The sequence below is a fragment of the Salmo salar genome, chromosome ssa01, assembly GCF_905237065.1.
Source record: "Salmo salar chromosome ssa01, Ssal_v3.1, whole genome shotgun sequence".
In the NCBI taxonomy this organism is placed as follows: domain Eukaryota; kingdom Metazoa; phylum Chordata; class Actinopteri; order Salmoniformes; family Salmonidae; genus Salmo; species Salmo salar.
In genome coordinates this window covers 49,706,437-49,723,600 of record NC_059442.1, presented here as the reverse complement: position 1 = coordinate 49,723,600, position 17,164 = coordinate 49,706,437, and the positions used below count along the sequence as shown (strand labels likewise).

The following is a 17,164-nucleotide window of genomic DNA, read 5'->3' as shown; positions in this document are numbered from 1 at the left end:
TCAGAACTAACAATTTAGCCATTAAGGCATTTAAATTCTATCAAATAAGCCTAATGTGCAAATGATCAATTACATTTTTTGCTGACCAAATTCGACACTTTCTCATTGACCTCCAATACAAAACAATCCTCACTTTGTGGGCTTCTTTTTCGTGGACCGATTTTGGTCGGAGTGAAACCTCTCGCTTCACCTCTTCCTCTTGGTAGCTCCGCTTTTACGAACGCGTAGGGCTTGAGTGACGTGGTACGCATGTCTTCTGCAGTGCGCGCACAGCCTGGCAATGCAGAGAGCGTTGTGCATTCGGTGAGGTCATGTTTGTAGCTGGACAACATAATAGCGAAATTTGTATTATCCTTATAAATAAACTGAATTCATCGTCAAGGACGCCGACTATTGTGGAGAATCGAGGAGTGATCATTCTGTATTTTGTTGACGGAGGTAAGCGCTTACGTTTTTGCGCCGCTGTCCATGGTATTGTTTAGCTGTGGGGGAGGGTCGTTTGCGGCGAATCGCACGCAACTTCAGATGCGGTTTGTTGTCAATATATTATAATGGTTCAATTTATTCTATCTTATTCACCTAATAGCCTAATTGTCCATGATTCAATGTAACAGGGAAGGCTACCACAATATATTCGATTGTTGGATTGGCATAGGATAGTGCTCAAAATAGGCTATCCCGCTATGTGTAGGTTAATAGCGTATCGCATAGACTACATACAGGCTGTAAAAACCAGGCTATTACCAAAATGCCTGCTTGGGAATTATAGACATACTTGCTACATTTTTAGCGAGGTTGGTTATCGTCATATCATCATCATATTGTCAAGGCGCCAGTGTTTTGTTTTACCTGACAGCCACCGTAAGGGGCGTATAACGGTAAAAGGTCGGCAGGCCAAGGTTATTATGACGGTATTAAAACACTGTGGCTTGTCAGGGCCATTTATAGCAATTGATCACTATTGGTTTTAAACAATCTGAATGGTCAACATCTGAATGGTCAATGTATAGCCTAACAGTGGCGGTTCTAGACCATTTCAACTGGGGGGGCCAAGCTGGGGCCAGTTGTACTGTTAGAGGGGCCAGTTACATTAGACGTTATTGTTGTCATATCGTTTTCTTCACTGCATTGCAGGCATTAGCAGGCAAAATACCATGTTCATAATCATCATCGTTGCCATTGTCTAATAACGGATGTAAAAAAAGAACGATAGCAAAAATTTGTTCCGTAGAAATGATTTCATACTCCACATTTAGGGGGGCCACAAGGGGGTCCAAAATTGTTGTCACAGGGGCACTGCCCCCCCCCCAGAACTGCTAGTGTAGCTAAAGCCTTAGAATCGTCCCTCTGCCACTCTTGAAGTCTTTACAACACCATGTCTACAACATTGTTAATTCAGTGTACAGTCAATTAGGTGATAAAGGCAGCTATGCCTGGGATATATTTAGGGTACAATAACCGTTGCATAGTGTAGGACTAGTATTTACATATAAAATCTAATTTATTTAGAAAGTCCTTCGTACGTCAGCTGATATCTCAAAGTGCTGTACAGAAACCCAGCCTAAAACCCCAAACAGCAAGCAATGCAGGTGTAGAAGCACGATGGCTAGGAAAAACTCCCTAGAAAGGCCAGAACCTAGGAAGAAACCTAGAGAGGAACCAGGCTATGAGGTGTGGCCAGTCCTCTTCTGGCTGTGCCGGGTGGAGATTATAACAGAACATGGCCAAGATATTCAAATGTTCATAGATGACCAGCAGGGTCAAATAATAATAATAATCACAGTAGTTGTTGAGGGTGCAACAGGTCAGCACCTCAGGAGTAAATGTCAGTTGGCTTTTCATAGCCGATCATTCAGAGTATCTCTACCGCTCCTGCTGTCTCTAGAGAGTTGAAAACAGCAGGTCTGGGACAGGTAGCACGTCCGGTGAACAGGTCAGGGTTCCATAGGCAGAACAGTTGAAACTGGAGCAGCAGCACGGTCAGGTGGACTGGGGACAGCAAGGAGTCATCAGGCCAGGTAGTCCTGAGGCATGGTGCTAGGGCTCAGGTCCTCCGAGAGAGAGAGAGAGAGAAAGAAAGAAAGAGAGAATTAGAGAGAGCATACTTAAATTCACACAGGACACAGGATAAGACAAGAGAAATACTCCAGATATAACAGTCTAACCCTAGCCGCCCGACACATAAAGTACTGCAGCATAAATACTGGAGGCTGAGACAGGAGGGGTCAGGAGACACACTGTGGCCCCATCCGATGATACCCCCGGACAGGGCCAAACAGGCAGGATATAACCCCACCCACTTTGCCAAAGCACAGCCCCACACCACTCTAGGGATATCTTCAACCACCAACTTACCATTCTGAGGCAAGGCCGAGTATAGCCCACAAAGATCTCCGCCATGTCACAACCCAAGGGGGGGCGCCAACCCAGACAGGAAGATCACGTCAGTGACTCAACCCACTCAAGTGACGTACCCCTCCTAGGGACGGCATGGAAGAGCACCAGTAAGCCAGTGATTCAGCCCCTGTAATAGGGTTAGAGGCAGAGAATCCCAGTGGAGAGAGGGGAACCGTCCAGGCAGAGACAGCAAGGGTGGTTCGTTACTCCAGTGCCTTTCCGTTCACCTTCACACTCATGGGCCAGACTACACTCAATCATAGGACCTACTGAAGAGATGAGTCTTCAATAAAGACTTAAAGGTTGAGACTGAGTCTGCGTCTCTCACGTGGGTAGGCAGACCATTCCATAAAAATGGAGCTCTATAGGAGAAAGCCCTGCCTCCAGCTGTTTGCTTAGAAATTCTAGGGACTGTTAGGAGGCTTGCGTCTTGTGACCGTAGCGTACATGTAGGTATGTACGGCAGGACCAAATTGGAAAGATAGGTAGGAGCAAGCCCATGTAATGTTTTGTAGGTTAGCAGTAAAACCTTGAAATCAGCCCTTGCCTTAACAGGAAGCCAGTGTAGAGAGGCTAGCGCTGGAGTAATATGATCAAATGTTTTGGTTCTAGTCAAGATTGTAGCAGCCGTGTTTAGCACTAACTGAAGCCAAAATATAGCCAAAATAGGCACATAGGATTTTATGATCTATTCCACATATAATATTAACATTTCAAGAACATTTTTAATACTTAGCCCAATATACAGTTGAAGTCAGAAGTTTACATATACATAGGTTGGAGTCATTAAAACTTGTTTTTCAACCACTCCACAAATGTCTTGTTAACAATCTATAGATTTGGCAAGTCGGTTAGGACATCTACTTTGTGCATGACACAAGTAATTTTTCCAACAATTGTTTACAGACAGATTACTTAACTTATAATTCACTTTATCACTATTCCAGTGGGTCAGAAGTTTACATACACTAAGTTCACTGTGCCTTTATACAGCTTGGAAAATTCCAGAAAATTATGTAATGGCTTTATAAGCTCCTGATAGGCTAATTGACAGTCATTTAATCAATTGGTGGTGTACCTGTGATGTATTTCAAGGCCTACCTTCAAACTCAGTGCCTCTTTGCTTGACATCATGGGAAAATAAAAAGAAATCAGCCACGACCACAGAAAAAAATATTGTAAACCTCCACAAGTCTGGTTCATCCTTGGGAGCAATTTCCAAAGGCCCGAAGGTACTACGTTCATCTGTACAAACAATAGTACGCAAGTATAAATGCCATGGGACCACGCAGCTGTCATACCGCCCAGGAAGGACACATGTTCTGTCTCCTAGAGATGAACGTACTTAGAAGTGAAAAATGCTAATCAATCCCAGAACAACAGCAAAGGACCTTGTGAAGATGCTGGAGGAAACGGGTACAAAAGTATCTATATCCACAGTAAAACGAGTCCTATATCGACATAACCTGAAAGGCCGCTCAGCAAAACCGCCATAAAAAAGACAGACTGCTGTTTGCAATTGCACATGGGGACGAAGATCGTACTTTTTAGAGAAACGTCCTCTGGTCTGATGAAACAAAAACAGAACTGTTAGGCCATAATGACCATTATTATGTTAGGAGGAAAAAGGGGGAGGCTTGCAAGCCGAAGAACACCATCCCAACCGTGAAGCACGGGGGTGGCAGCATCATGTTGTGGGGGTGCTTTGCTGCAGGAGGGACTGGTGCACTTCACAAAATACATGGCATCATGATGAGGGAAAATGATGTGGATATATTGAAGCGACATCTCAAGATGTTAGTCAGGAAGTTAAAGCTTGGTCGCAAATGGGTCTTCCAAATGGTTAATGACCCCAAGCATAATTCCAAAGTTGTGGCAAAATGGCTTAAGGACAACAAAGTCAATGTATTGGAGTGGCCATCACAAAGCCCTGACCTCAATCCCATATAAAATTTGTGGGCAGAACTGAAAAAGTGTGTGCGAGCAAGTAGGCCTACAAACCGGACTCAGTTACACCAGCTCTGTCAGGAGGAAAGCGGCAAAATTCACCCAACTTATTGTGGGAAGCTTTTGGAAGGCTACCCGAAACGTTTTACCCAAGTTAAACCATTTAAAGGCAATGCTACCAAATACTAATTGAGTGTATGTAAACTTCTGACCCACTTGGAATGTGATGAAATAAATAAATGCTGAAATAAATCATTCTCTCTACTATTATTCTGACATTTCACATTCTTAAAATAAAGTGGTGATCGTAACTGACCTAAGACACAGAATTTTTACTAGGATTAAATGTCAGGAACTGTGAAAAACGGAGTTTAAATGTATTTGGCTAAGGTGTATGTGAACTTCCGACTTCAACTGTAGGTAATGCCGCTTGTAAGCAATGTATTATTCTATATTAAATGCAGTAGGAATTTTCTATTTAGGAATTAAATCAGATGCGTACTGTGTATGTTCCAGTGTTATTCATTGCTCAGTTATACTGTATTAATAGTTTGAGATGAGATTAATGATTGTGGATGTTTTGCCAGATGTAAGCTATAGTCAGTTCCTATGGGTGGGGCTCAGGATTGACTGCCAGTGTTGAGGGGCTGTTTGTCATGTTTATCGGTCATTACAATGGAGTGGAGGCTGAAATGGAGGGTCGCTTACTATAATTGCAGGGCTGTAGAAGTGTATCAGCTGTCCTAACTCACAGACCCCTTGATAGACTACCCAAACCTTCTGACAGCTGATTGGAAATGGAGAGATAAAGGAGAGAGAGAGGGAGAGCAGCAAGAGAGCTGTTCTTGGTGGAGCCAGTTACTGACTGAAATGGAATGCTAAGATACTGCAGTTATAGCCAGTGTTCATCCTTTTGTCTCATACTGATTACTCACAATAAACAGTCACTGTAAAACATTAGCAGGTGTTACTGTTTACTGGTGACTGCAACTCACAGTAACTGACAACACCCAAGAACTAAGCACTTTAGCTCCATTATTATAGCATAATGTTGGCTACACAAGGTTATGCTTCATTCATTAACCATTGTGTGTTTGTAAATCATTATACAGCAATTGTTCATTTATTCATTCAGACTTACACTATATATGCATGTTAGTAACTGTATATGACCCATGCAGGCATATAACCCACAACTAAAAGCAGTAAAGCTAAGCACCACACTCCATCCACCCAGCTAATACATCTGAACAATGATCTTATGACTGCCTGGCTTCTGTCTGATGATTGATATGAGGAATGGTGTGATTATACTGTGACACTGTGTGTGTGGGTGTGTGTGTGTGTGTGTGTGTGTGTGTTAGTGTGTAGTTTATTGGTTTATTCGGATCGCCGTTAGCTTTTGCCAAAGCAGCAGCTATTCTTCCTGGGGTCCACAAAAAAACACAAAACATGACAAATAAAAAAACACTGATACACTGATAGACAAGGACAATCACACACATGTAAAATACAACAATATACAAACATTTAAAAAAAATGTTTATAATACAATACAACAACAAAAAGAATGTGTGTGTTATTGTGTCTGTGTGCATGTGTTTGTGTGTGTCCCCCTTACAGTCCCTGCCGTTCGATGAAATGTTGTTTAATCATTTAGAAGGTCCTTTTGCTGTTTGCTTGAGAAATTGGAGATGGAAGGGAGTTCCATGCGATTATGGCTCTGTATAATACTGTGTGTTGCCGTGAATTCATTTTGGAGTTGGGGACTGTGAAGAGACTCCTTGTGGTATATCTTGTGGGCTATGTATGTGTATGTCTTATGGGGTATGTATGGGTGTCCGAGATTAATGTTATTTGATTATGTAGAAAATCGAACATTTTCATTACAGTAATACTTCTCATTAAAACAAGAAGAGAAGCACACAGTTAGTCTCTCGTCAACCCTCAACCAGGAAAGACTTGCATGCTTGTTGTTGATGTTAGTTCTGTATGTGTAGTTAAGGGCCTGCTGCTCTGTTTTGAGCCAGCGGCAGCTTTTCTAGGTCTTCCTTTGCTGCACTTGACCATATGACTGCACAGTAATCAATATGGGACAAGACCAGAGCCTGAACAACTGGTACAGTTGATTTTTGTTTTTTGAACAGACATACCCCTTTCCATCTTCACAACAACTTCGTCATCCAATGTTATACCTAGGAGTTTAGCTTCCTCAACTTGCTCAAGGGTCACACCCTTTATACAATCCTCCAGCTGAGGTTTAGGTCTTAGAGAATGTTTTGAACCAAATACAATGCTTTTAGTTTTAGATGTATTTAAGACCAATGGGTGAGTGGGTGTGCATTTTGTGTGTGTTTACTTTGCACAAATGAGACTTTAGCGAGACAGACGGGATGTCAGAGGAAACCTAATGGGCTGAATCATATTTAGCCCTTTTAATGATGGACTAATCACAATGCATGTTTCCGTCTTACCTTCCTTAGGGAAATCACAGTTTTGACAAGATAGGTGAAAGCTAGTTGAACCCTTAATTGTTGTTACCTTCAATGGTAAGGAAGGATGTATTTCAAAATGGATGGAAATCGCTGATTTGACACGATACAATAGGTGAAAGATATATAGTGGACCCCTGCTGTTAACTATCCAATGAAATATGTATTTTCAATGTAGTCAAATTGGGCCAATGTTTCTGGGATTTAGTCCAGTCCAGACTGGGCTTAAAAGACAGGAATGAATACTTAGATCAGAGACAGGATGAGAGAGGGGGAAATGAGTGAAAGAAAGACAATAAGCGAGAAGGAGAAAGAGACTGCAAAGGGAAAATATACAGCATATCTCTCTCTAATTACTCAAGGAGATTGAAAGAAGAAAAGATTGCATGTCACACATCTGACATCTCATAACATTTCCCCCCATGAGAAGTAACAAAATACAGAAATCACCACAGGGTGACGATCATAAACACCCATTGGGAGGTCAGTATCAGTGTGACCCTGAGCCCTGGAAAAATATATACCTAGGCTGATGGTTCATATACAGTGGGGGAAAAAAGTATTTGATCCCCTGCTGATTTTGTACGTTTGCCCACTTACAAAGAAATGATCAGTCTATAATTTTAATAGTAGGTTTATTTGAACAGTGAGAGACAGAATAACAACAAAAAAATCCAGAAAAACGCATGTCAAAAATGTTATAAAATGATTTGCATTTTAATGAGGGAAATAAGTATTTGACCCCTCTGCAAAACATGACTTAGTACTTGGTGGCAAAACCCTTGTTGGCAATCACAGAGGTCAGACGTTTCTTGTAGTTGGCCACCAGGTTTGCACACATCTCAGGAGGGATTTTGTCCCACTCCTCTTTGCAGATCTTCTCCAAGTCATTAAGGTTTCGAGGCTGACGTTTGGCAACTCGAACCTTCAGCTCCCTCCACAGATTTTCTATGGGATTAAGGTCTAGAGACTGGCTAGGCCACTCCAGGACCTTAATGTCCTTCTTCTTGAGCCACTCCTTTGTTGCCTTGGCCGTGTGTTTTGGGTCATTGTCATGCTGGAATACCCATCCACGACTCATTTTCAATGCCCTGGCTGAGGGAAGGAGGTTCTCACCCAAGATTTGACGGTACATGGCCCCGTCCATCATCCCTTTGATGCGGTGAAGTTGTCCTGTCCCCTTAGCAGAAAAACACCCCCAAAGCATAATGTTTCCACCTCCATGTTTGACGGTGGGGATGGTGTTCTTGGGGTCATAGGCAGCATTCCTCCTCCTCCAAACACGGCGAGTTGAGTTGATGTCAAAGAGCTCCATTTTTGTTCAAATATTTTTTATTGAACACATACACAAGAATGGTGTATAGGTATAAAAGACAAGTTTACAGTTCTTATCTAAACGTAAGAGAACAGACATTAACCAAAATACCCAGAGTTCTGAGCACAAAACAAATATTACAAAACAAGACATACAAAACAAGGACAGGTAGAAGAAAAAAGGGTCGATGTAAGGGTCTTATTCCACCCTATTCCCCTCCCAACTGCTCAGGTGGCGGGGCCAGCACATGCTGCCCAAAGGTAGATTACCATATGACAATTGAGAGTGCGTTAAAAAGTGCAAATTCACAGCGCCGCCTGGTCCAGGTAAGAGAGGAAAGGCTGCCAGATTTGATCAAATGTTGATAATTTATTGTTCAGAATATATCTAATTCTTTCTAAGTGTACAGTGTTTGCCAATTCGCTGAGCCATAATTTGGTAGAGGGCACTTCCCTCTTTTTCCAAAACATCAAGATTAATTTTTTTTGCAGAAATAAAACTATAAGAGATGAGTTGTTTTTGGGAGTTGGTTAATCCGTTTAGGGAATCGGACACTCCCAGGATTATCAGAAGCGGGTCTGGGTCTATTGAAGTCTCCAGAACTTCAGAGAGGACCCCAAAAATTCCACACCAATACCCATACAAGTTAGAGCATAGGGCAAAGCAGTGGAGTAGTGTACCCTGCTCAGCCTGACATTTATCACACATAGGGGATGTACCAGGAAATATCCTATGCAGTTTGGTTTTGGAATAGTGTAATCTGTGTAATACCTTGAATTGTATGAGACGATGTCTGGAGTTAATGGAGCAGGTGTGGATATACTCCAAGCTGTCCTCCCAGTCTGCCACTGAAATATCAGTCCCTAGTTCTTCCTCCCATTTTGCCTTAGCGCACCGCCTACTGATGCCATTAACAGATTGAAAAGCGTCATATATATGAGATATCAGTTTGTCTGAGGTGGGGCATATTTTTATGCATCCGTCAAACATGGAAGGTTTAGCTTTCCCAAATGTTGGGAGGTGTTTTCTAACATAGTCTCTAATCTGTAGGTATCTGAAAAAGTTACTTCTGGGAAGATTATAAATTTCCCTCAGCGGTTCAAAGGAAGCAAAGGTCCCCCCTATATATAAATCCCCAATGGTACTTATCCCCAACTCTCCCCATCGCTCAAAGGTGTTATCAAGGTTAGAGGGGGCAAAGGAGGGATTCCTGGCAACAGGAAGCATGAATGATATTGGTCTAAACTCAAAGTGGACTTTAATTTGCTTCCAGATTCGGACTGTGCTATGTATAATAGGATTGCTACGGTAAAGTGACATCTCCAGATTGACAGGTGACAAAATCACAGCACCAATAGAGAAGGGGTGGCACTCCTCTCGCTCCATACTAAGCCAGCTGGGTGGCGGGTGTGCGTCATCCAGCAAAAACGTAACAGCGCGGAGGTTGGCGGCCCAGTAGTAAAATATAAAGTTTGGGAGAGACAATCCTCCTTCCATCTTGGATTTACAGAGGTGTTTTTTACCTATCCTGTGTGTTTTATAATCCAAGATGAAAGGATTGATAATAGAGTCCAGTTGTTTATGAAAGGATGTAGGTATGAATATTGGGATGTTCTGGTATAGGTAGAGCAGTTGTGGGAGGAAGACCATTTTAATGGCATTAATTCTTCCGAGCAGAGAAATTGGGAGAGTTCTCCAAAATTGTATGTTTGCCTTAAGTTTTTGCATCAGAGAGGGGAAATTCTCTTTAAACAACACAATGTAACTCCAAGTCAATCACACTTCTGTGAAATCAAACTGTCCACTTAGGAAGCAACACTGATTGACAATAAATTTCACATGCTGTTGTGCAAATGGAATAGACAACAGGTGGAAATTATAGGCAATTAGCAAGACACCCCCAATAAAGGAGTGGTTCTGCAGGTGGTGACCACAGACCACTTCTCAGTTCCTATGCTTCCTGGCTGATGTTTTGGTCACTTTTGAATGCTGGCGGTGCTTTCACTCTAGTGGTAGCATGAGACGGAGTCTACAACCCACACAAGTGGCTCAGGTAGTGCAGCTCATCCAGGATGACACATCAATGTGAGCTGTGGCAAGAAGGTTTGCTGTGTCTGTCAGCGTAGTGTCCAGAGCATGGAGGCACTACCAGGAGACAGGCCAGTACATCAGGAGACGTGGAGGAGGTCGTAGGAGGGCAACAACCCAGCAGCAGGACCGCTACCTCCGCCTTTGTGCAAGGAGGAGCAGGAGGAGCACTGCCAGAGCCCTGCAAAATGACCTCCAGCAGGCCACAAATGTGCATGTGTCTGCTCAAACGGTCAGAAACAGACTCCATGAGGGTGGTATGAGGGCCCGACGTCCACAGGTGGGGGTTGTGCTTACAGCCCAACACCGTGCAGGACGTTTGGCATTTTCCAGAGAACACCAACATTGGCAAATTCGCCACTGGCGCCCTGTGCTCTTCACAGAGTCTGGAGACGCCGTGGAGAACGTTCTGCTGCCTGCAACATCCTCCAGCATGACCGGTTTGGCGGTGGGTCAGTCATGGTGTGGGGTGGCATTTCTTTGGGGGGCTGCACAGCCCTCCATGTGCTCGCCAGAGGTAGCCTGACTGCCATTAGGTACCGAGATGAGATCCTCAGACCCCTTGTGAGACCATATTCTGGTGCGGTTGGCCCTGGGTTCCTCCTAATGCAAGACAATGCTAGACCTCATGTGGCTGGAGTGTGTCAGCAGTTCCTGCAAGAGGAAGGCATTGATGCTATGGACTGGCCCGCCCGTTCCCCAGACCTGAATCCAATTGAGCACATCTGGGACATCATGTCTCGCTCCATCCACCAACGCCACGTTGCACCACAGACTGTCCAGGAGTTGGCGGATGCTTTAGTCCAGGTCTGGGAGGAGATCCCTCAGGAGACTATCCGCCACCTCATCAGGAGCATGCCCAGGCGTTGTAGGGAGGTCATACAGGCACGTGGAGGCCACACACACTACTGAGCCTCATTTTGACATGTTTTAAGGACATTACATCAAAGTTGGATCAGCCTGTAGTGTGGTTTTTCACTTTAATTTTGAGTGTGACTCCAAATTCAGACCTCCATGGGTTGATAAATTGGATTTCCATTGATTATTTTGTGTGATTTTGTTGTCAGCACATTCAACTATGTAAAGAAAAAAGTATTTAATAAGATTATTTCTTTCATTCAGATCTAGGATGTGTTGTTTAAGTGTTCCCTTTATTTTTTTGAGCAGTATATATATATATATATATATATATATATATATACACACACACACCTAATACTAAAATGCTAAGAGAAAAGAATAATAAAGTGTATATATATATATATATATATATATATTTTCACATACATATACACATACATACATATATACATACATACACACATGTACATATATACATACATCCATACACATACACACACATACATACACATGTACATATACATACATACACATGTGCACACACATCCACATATATACACACATGTGCATACCTACATACACACACACATGTGCGTATACCTACACACACACGCACAAGCATATACACGCATACCCACATACGTACACACGTGCATACACACACACCCACACATATACATACACACATACATTTACGCACATACACATCTACGTACACATACATACACATGTATACACACACATCCCAAAAATATACTTATAAAAATAAATATTTGTAAATATATACAGATACACACACACACACCAGAATAGTAATCTACACTAATTTAAAATATACACATACCTAATACTAAAATGCTAAGAGAAAATAATAATAAAGTACAAATAGTAATTATATGTACGCACACCTACCTACACAGACACAAGCACCACGGAGGTCTGGTGGGAATCTAATCGTGAGAGCGGGCCAGGCTATGACAAAGGCAGAACCGCACAAAACATCAACTTGCTATCCAGGTGTCTGCGTCTGCCCCTTCCCAGCCATCTCCCCCAGACCCCCGCAAGCAATAAATAACTGGTATGGTAATAGGAATAATGTAAGAATTGAAAAATAAATAACGAAACAAAACAAAAATGGGGGAATATAAGTATATCCATCCGAAAGTGTCAATGATCAGACCTGGAAGGCCACCCAAACAGGCACCACCCCGAACCCAGTCGGAATGAAAGTGAAATGAACGTTAAATGAGAGCTCTGACCGCCCTCCATTGGTCATCTCAGCGTGTTACATGTTTGGCAGGCCTTGTTGAGACCGTTTAGTACGGTTTCACCCGTTATGGTATAGTATGGGTTCGAGATTTCTCTGCGTCCAGAACCGAGGAGAGACAAATCTTCTCCCCGGAAGGCGGGGTAATTCTTAATCTTGCAGGGAAGAGCAAGGCTGGGCGAAGATGGAGTTTGTAGAGTTTGGTCATGACATCTCTGTAGCCGGCGCGGGGCTTTGCCACATCGGGCGCATAATCCTCATAGACACGGAAGGGGTGCCCTTTATGTAACAGGTTGCCCCTCATTCGAGCCTCGCGCAGGATAAGATCCTTGGTCTTGAAACTGTGACAACAGATGATTACTGGGCGAGGACGTTGGCCCGGTCGAGGCACTGGGACAAGGGCGCGATGTGCACGGTCCAGTTGGGGATCTGAAGCCAAAACATCCGTTCCCATTGCATCCTTCAATAGCTTCGCGAAGAAGTCGGTGGGGCGAGAGCCAGCCTCTACCCCCTCTGCCAGACCAACAACGCGAAGGTTATGACGTCTGGATCGGCCCTCCAGGTCGACCACTTTCACAGAAAGCCTCTGCACACTATACTGCAATGACGTGCATAGCTTCTCCAACTCGTCGATCCTTCCAGCGTTGAATTCAGAAGCTTTCTCAAGGTCCACAATACTCTGGCCCTGCGGGGCGACCGTTCGAATGGTGCTCTCAGTTTTAGTGTCCAGTTCAGCAATAGTAGCCTTAAGATCCTCAGCTATAGCAACACGTAGTTCTCCCAAAGCCCGGGTAAGTTCTGAAAGTGTCACGTTGTTACCTGTGCCTTCCGCCATGTCTGTCTCGTTGTTTGGCGGGAAGTAGGCCTCCGAAGTGGATTTATTGTCCTTTGGTCGCTGTTTACTCCGCATTTTCACATAGAAAGTTACAATATTGTATTAGAAAGAAACGTTTGTTGTAAAAAGTGCTATAAAGTAGGTTAGGTTAGATTATTTCGCAAAAAGTTGCAGGAGCCTCTCACACACAGCCGTTCACTCCAACATGCTAGCTCCGCCCCCTCAAAGAGCTCCATTTTGGTCTCATCTGACCACAACACTTTCACCAGTTGTCCTCTGAGTCATTCAGATGTTCATTGGCAAACTTCAGATGGGCATGTATATGTATTCTTGAGCAGGGGGACCTTGCGGGCGCTGCAGGATTTCAGTCCTTCACGGCGTAGTGTGTTACCAATTGTTTTCTTGGTGACTATGGTCCCAGCTGCTTTGAGATCATTGATAAAATCCTCCCGTGTAGTTCTGGGCTGATTCCTCACCGTTCTCATGATCATTGCAACTCCACGAGGTGAGATCTTGCATGGAGCCCCAGGCCGAGGGAGATTGACAGTTCTTTTGTGTTTCTTCTATTTGCGAATAATCGCACCAAATGTTGTCTCCTTCTCACCAAGCTGCTTGGCGATGGTCTTGTAGCCCATTCCAGCCTTGTGTAGGTCTACAATCTTGTCCCTGACATCCTTGGAGAGCTCTTTGGTCTTGGCCATGGTGGAGAGTTTGGAATCTGATTGATTGATTGCTTCTGTGGACAGGTGTCTTTTTTGCAGGTAACAAGCTGCGGTTAGGAGCACTCCCTTTAAGAGTGTGCTCCTAATCTCAGCTCGTTACCTGTATAAAAGACACCTGGGATCCAGAAATCTTTCTGATTGAGAGGGGGTCAAATACTTATTTCCCTCATTAAAATGCAAATCAATTTATAACATTTCTGACATGCGTTTTTCTGGATATTTTTGTTGTTATTCTGTCTCTCACTGTTGAAATAAACCTACCATTAAAATTATAGACTGATCCTTTCTTTGTCAGTGGGCAAACGTACAAAATCAGCAGGGGATCAAATACTTTTTTCCCCCACTGTACTAATGTGGTGAGAGATGTAAACCACCTACACTCTTAGAAAAAAGGGTGTCAAACGGGTTATTTGGCTGTCCCTATAGGAGAACCCTTTTGTGTTCAGGTAGAAATAACCCTTTTGGGTTCCAGGTAGAAAAAACCCTTTTGGGTTCCATGTACAACCCTCTGTGGAAATGGTTTTACATGGAACCCAAAAGGGTTGTACCTACAACCAAAAGGGTTGTACCTGGAACCAAAAAAGTTTATTGAACGGGTTCTCCTATAGGACAGCCGAAGAACCCTTTTACATTCTAGATAGCACTTTTTTTTCTGAGTGTATGGTTCACAGTCAGTCCAGTAGCTTCTGATTATATTATATTCTCCCACCTCATGCTTGTAGAGTTATGGGGACATTACCCTCAAAATGTACATTTTGTCAGGCATTTCAGACCACAAAAGTACCCTACAATGTCAAGACAAATCTACATCCCATGCCATCCGTTTAGATCCAGCTACAGTGCCTAGTAAGTTTTCACACCCCTTGCATAGGTGTCACATTTTGCTGCCTCATTATACTTACAGTTGAAGTCGGAAGTTTACATACACCTTAGCCAAATACATTTAAACTCAGTTTTTCACAATTCCTGACATTTAATCCTAGTAAAAATTCCCTGTCTTAGGTCAGTTAGGATCACCACTTTTGTTTTAAGAATGTGAAATGTCAGAATAATAGTACAGAGAATGATTTATTTCAGCTTTTATTTCTTTCATCACATTCCCAGTGGGTCAGAAGTTTACATACACTCAATTAGTATTTGGTAGCATTACCTTTAAATTGTTTAACTTGGGTCAAATGTTTTGGGTAGCCTTCCACAAGCTTCCCACAATAAGTTGGGTGAATTTTGGCCCATTCCTCCTGACAGAGCTGGTGTAACTGAGTCAGGTTTGTAGGCCTCCTTGCTGGCACACACTTTTTCAGTTCTGCCCACAGATTTTCTATGGGATTGAGGTCAGGGCTTTGTGATGGCCACTCCAATACCTTGACTTTGTTGTCCTTAAGCCATTTTGCCACAACTTTGGAAGTATGCTTGGGGTCATTGTCCATTTGGAAGACCCATTTGCGACCAAGCTTTAACTTCCTGACTGATGTCTAGAGATGTTGCTTCAATTAATCCACGTAATTTTCCTCCCTCATGATGCCATCTATTTTGTGAAGTGCACCAGTCCCTCCTGCAGCAAAGCACCCCCACAACATGATGCTGCCACCCCCATGCTTCACGGTTGGGATGGTGTTCTTCGGCTTGCAAGCCTCCCACTTTTTCTTCCAAATATAACGATGGTCATTATGGCCTAACAGTTCTATTTTGGTTCATCAGACCAGAGGACATTTCTCCAAAAAGTACAATCTTTGTTCCCATGTGTAGTTGCAAACCGTAGTCTGGCTTTTTTTATGGTGGGTTTGGAGCAGTGGCTTCTTCCTTGCGGCCTTTCGGGTTACGTCGATATAGGACTCATTTTACTGTGGATATAGATACTTTTGTACCTGTTTCCTCCAGAATCTTCACAAATTCCTTTGCTGTTGTTCAGCGATTGATTTGCACTCTTCGCACCAAAGTACGTTCATCTCTAAGAGACAGAACGGGTCTCCTTCCTGAGCGCTATGACAGCTGCGTGGTCCCATGGTGTTTATACTCGCGTACTATTGTTTGTACAGATGAACGTGGTACTTTCAGGCGTTTGGAAATTGCTCCCAAGGATGAACCAGACTTGTGGAGGTCAACAATTTTCCTTCAGAGGCTGATTTCTTCATGATGTCAAGCAAAGGATACTGAGTTTGAAGGTAGGCCTTGAAATACATCCACAGGTATACCTCCAATTGACTCAAATGATGTCAATTAGCCTATCAGAAGATTCTAAAGCCATGACATCATTTTCTGGATTTTTCCAAGCTGTTTAAAGGCATAGTCATCTTATTCTATGTAAACTTCTGACCCACTGGAATAGTGATACAGTGAATTATAAGTGAAATAATCTGTCTGTAAACGATTGTTGGAAAAATGACTTGTGTCATGCACAAAGTAGATGTCCTAACCAACTAGCAAAAACTACAGTTTGTTAACAAGAAATTTGTGGAGTGGTTGAAAAACGAGTTTTAATGACTCCAACATAAGTGTATGTAAACTTCCGACTTCAACTGTAAATATAAAAATGGATTAAATTAGATTTTTCCCCTCTACTGATTTACACAACTTACTCCACATTTTCAAAGTGAAAGAAAAATGTGAGATTTTCTAAAATAAGTCAAATAAAATATTAAAATTAAGATGTCTTGATTGCGTATTTCTTTACAACCCAGAGTTACTTGTTTGAATCACCTTTGGCAGCAACAATTAAAGCTGTGAATCATGTTGAATAAGATTTCACTAACTTTGCACATATCTTGTAGCAACACATATCCTTTGTGTTTGGAAAAATAGCTGAAATTTTCAATTTGGTTGGGGATCATTGATGGACAGCAATATTCAAGTCTTATCTCAGCTTTTCAAACAGATTCATGTCAGCACTAAGACTGGACCACTCAGGAACACTCAACATCTATTAGAAAGTCATTCTGGTTTGTCCTAATTGTTCAAATGTGTGTAATCGTCCCACTAATAAATAAAACTGCCACAGTGTTAGGTCTTCAAAGACTAAGGCAGGTTTTCCTCAAAGTTTTTACATGAGCTTTTCCCCTTTTATTTTGGGCCTGACAAAACTCCCCAGTCCCTTCCTGTGACAGGCATACCAATAACTTGATGCTGCCACCACAATTCTTAAAAATAAACTCTGCAAAAAAAGAAACGTCCCTTTTTCAGGAACCTGTCTTTCAAAGATAATTCGTTAAAATCTAAATAACTTCACAGATATTCATTGTAAAG

General features: G+C 42.7%; 1 protein-coding gene across 2 annotated transcripts in view; it reads left to right on the top strand.

The window, feature by feature from the left end:
• The first annotated feature begins 241 nt into the window (after window positions 1–241).
• Window positions 242–17,164, top strand: part of LOC106604288 (mitogen-activated protein kinase 8) — a 44,256-nt gene continuing 27,333 nt past the window's right edge. For both annotated transcript variants that reach the window (XM_014198781.2, XM_014198787.2), the window contains exon 1: window positions 242–438. The gene's annotated coding sequence lies outside the window, so the exon portion shown is untranslated. The remainder of the gene's footprint in view (window positions 439–17,164) is intronic.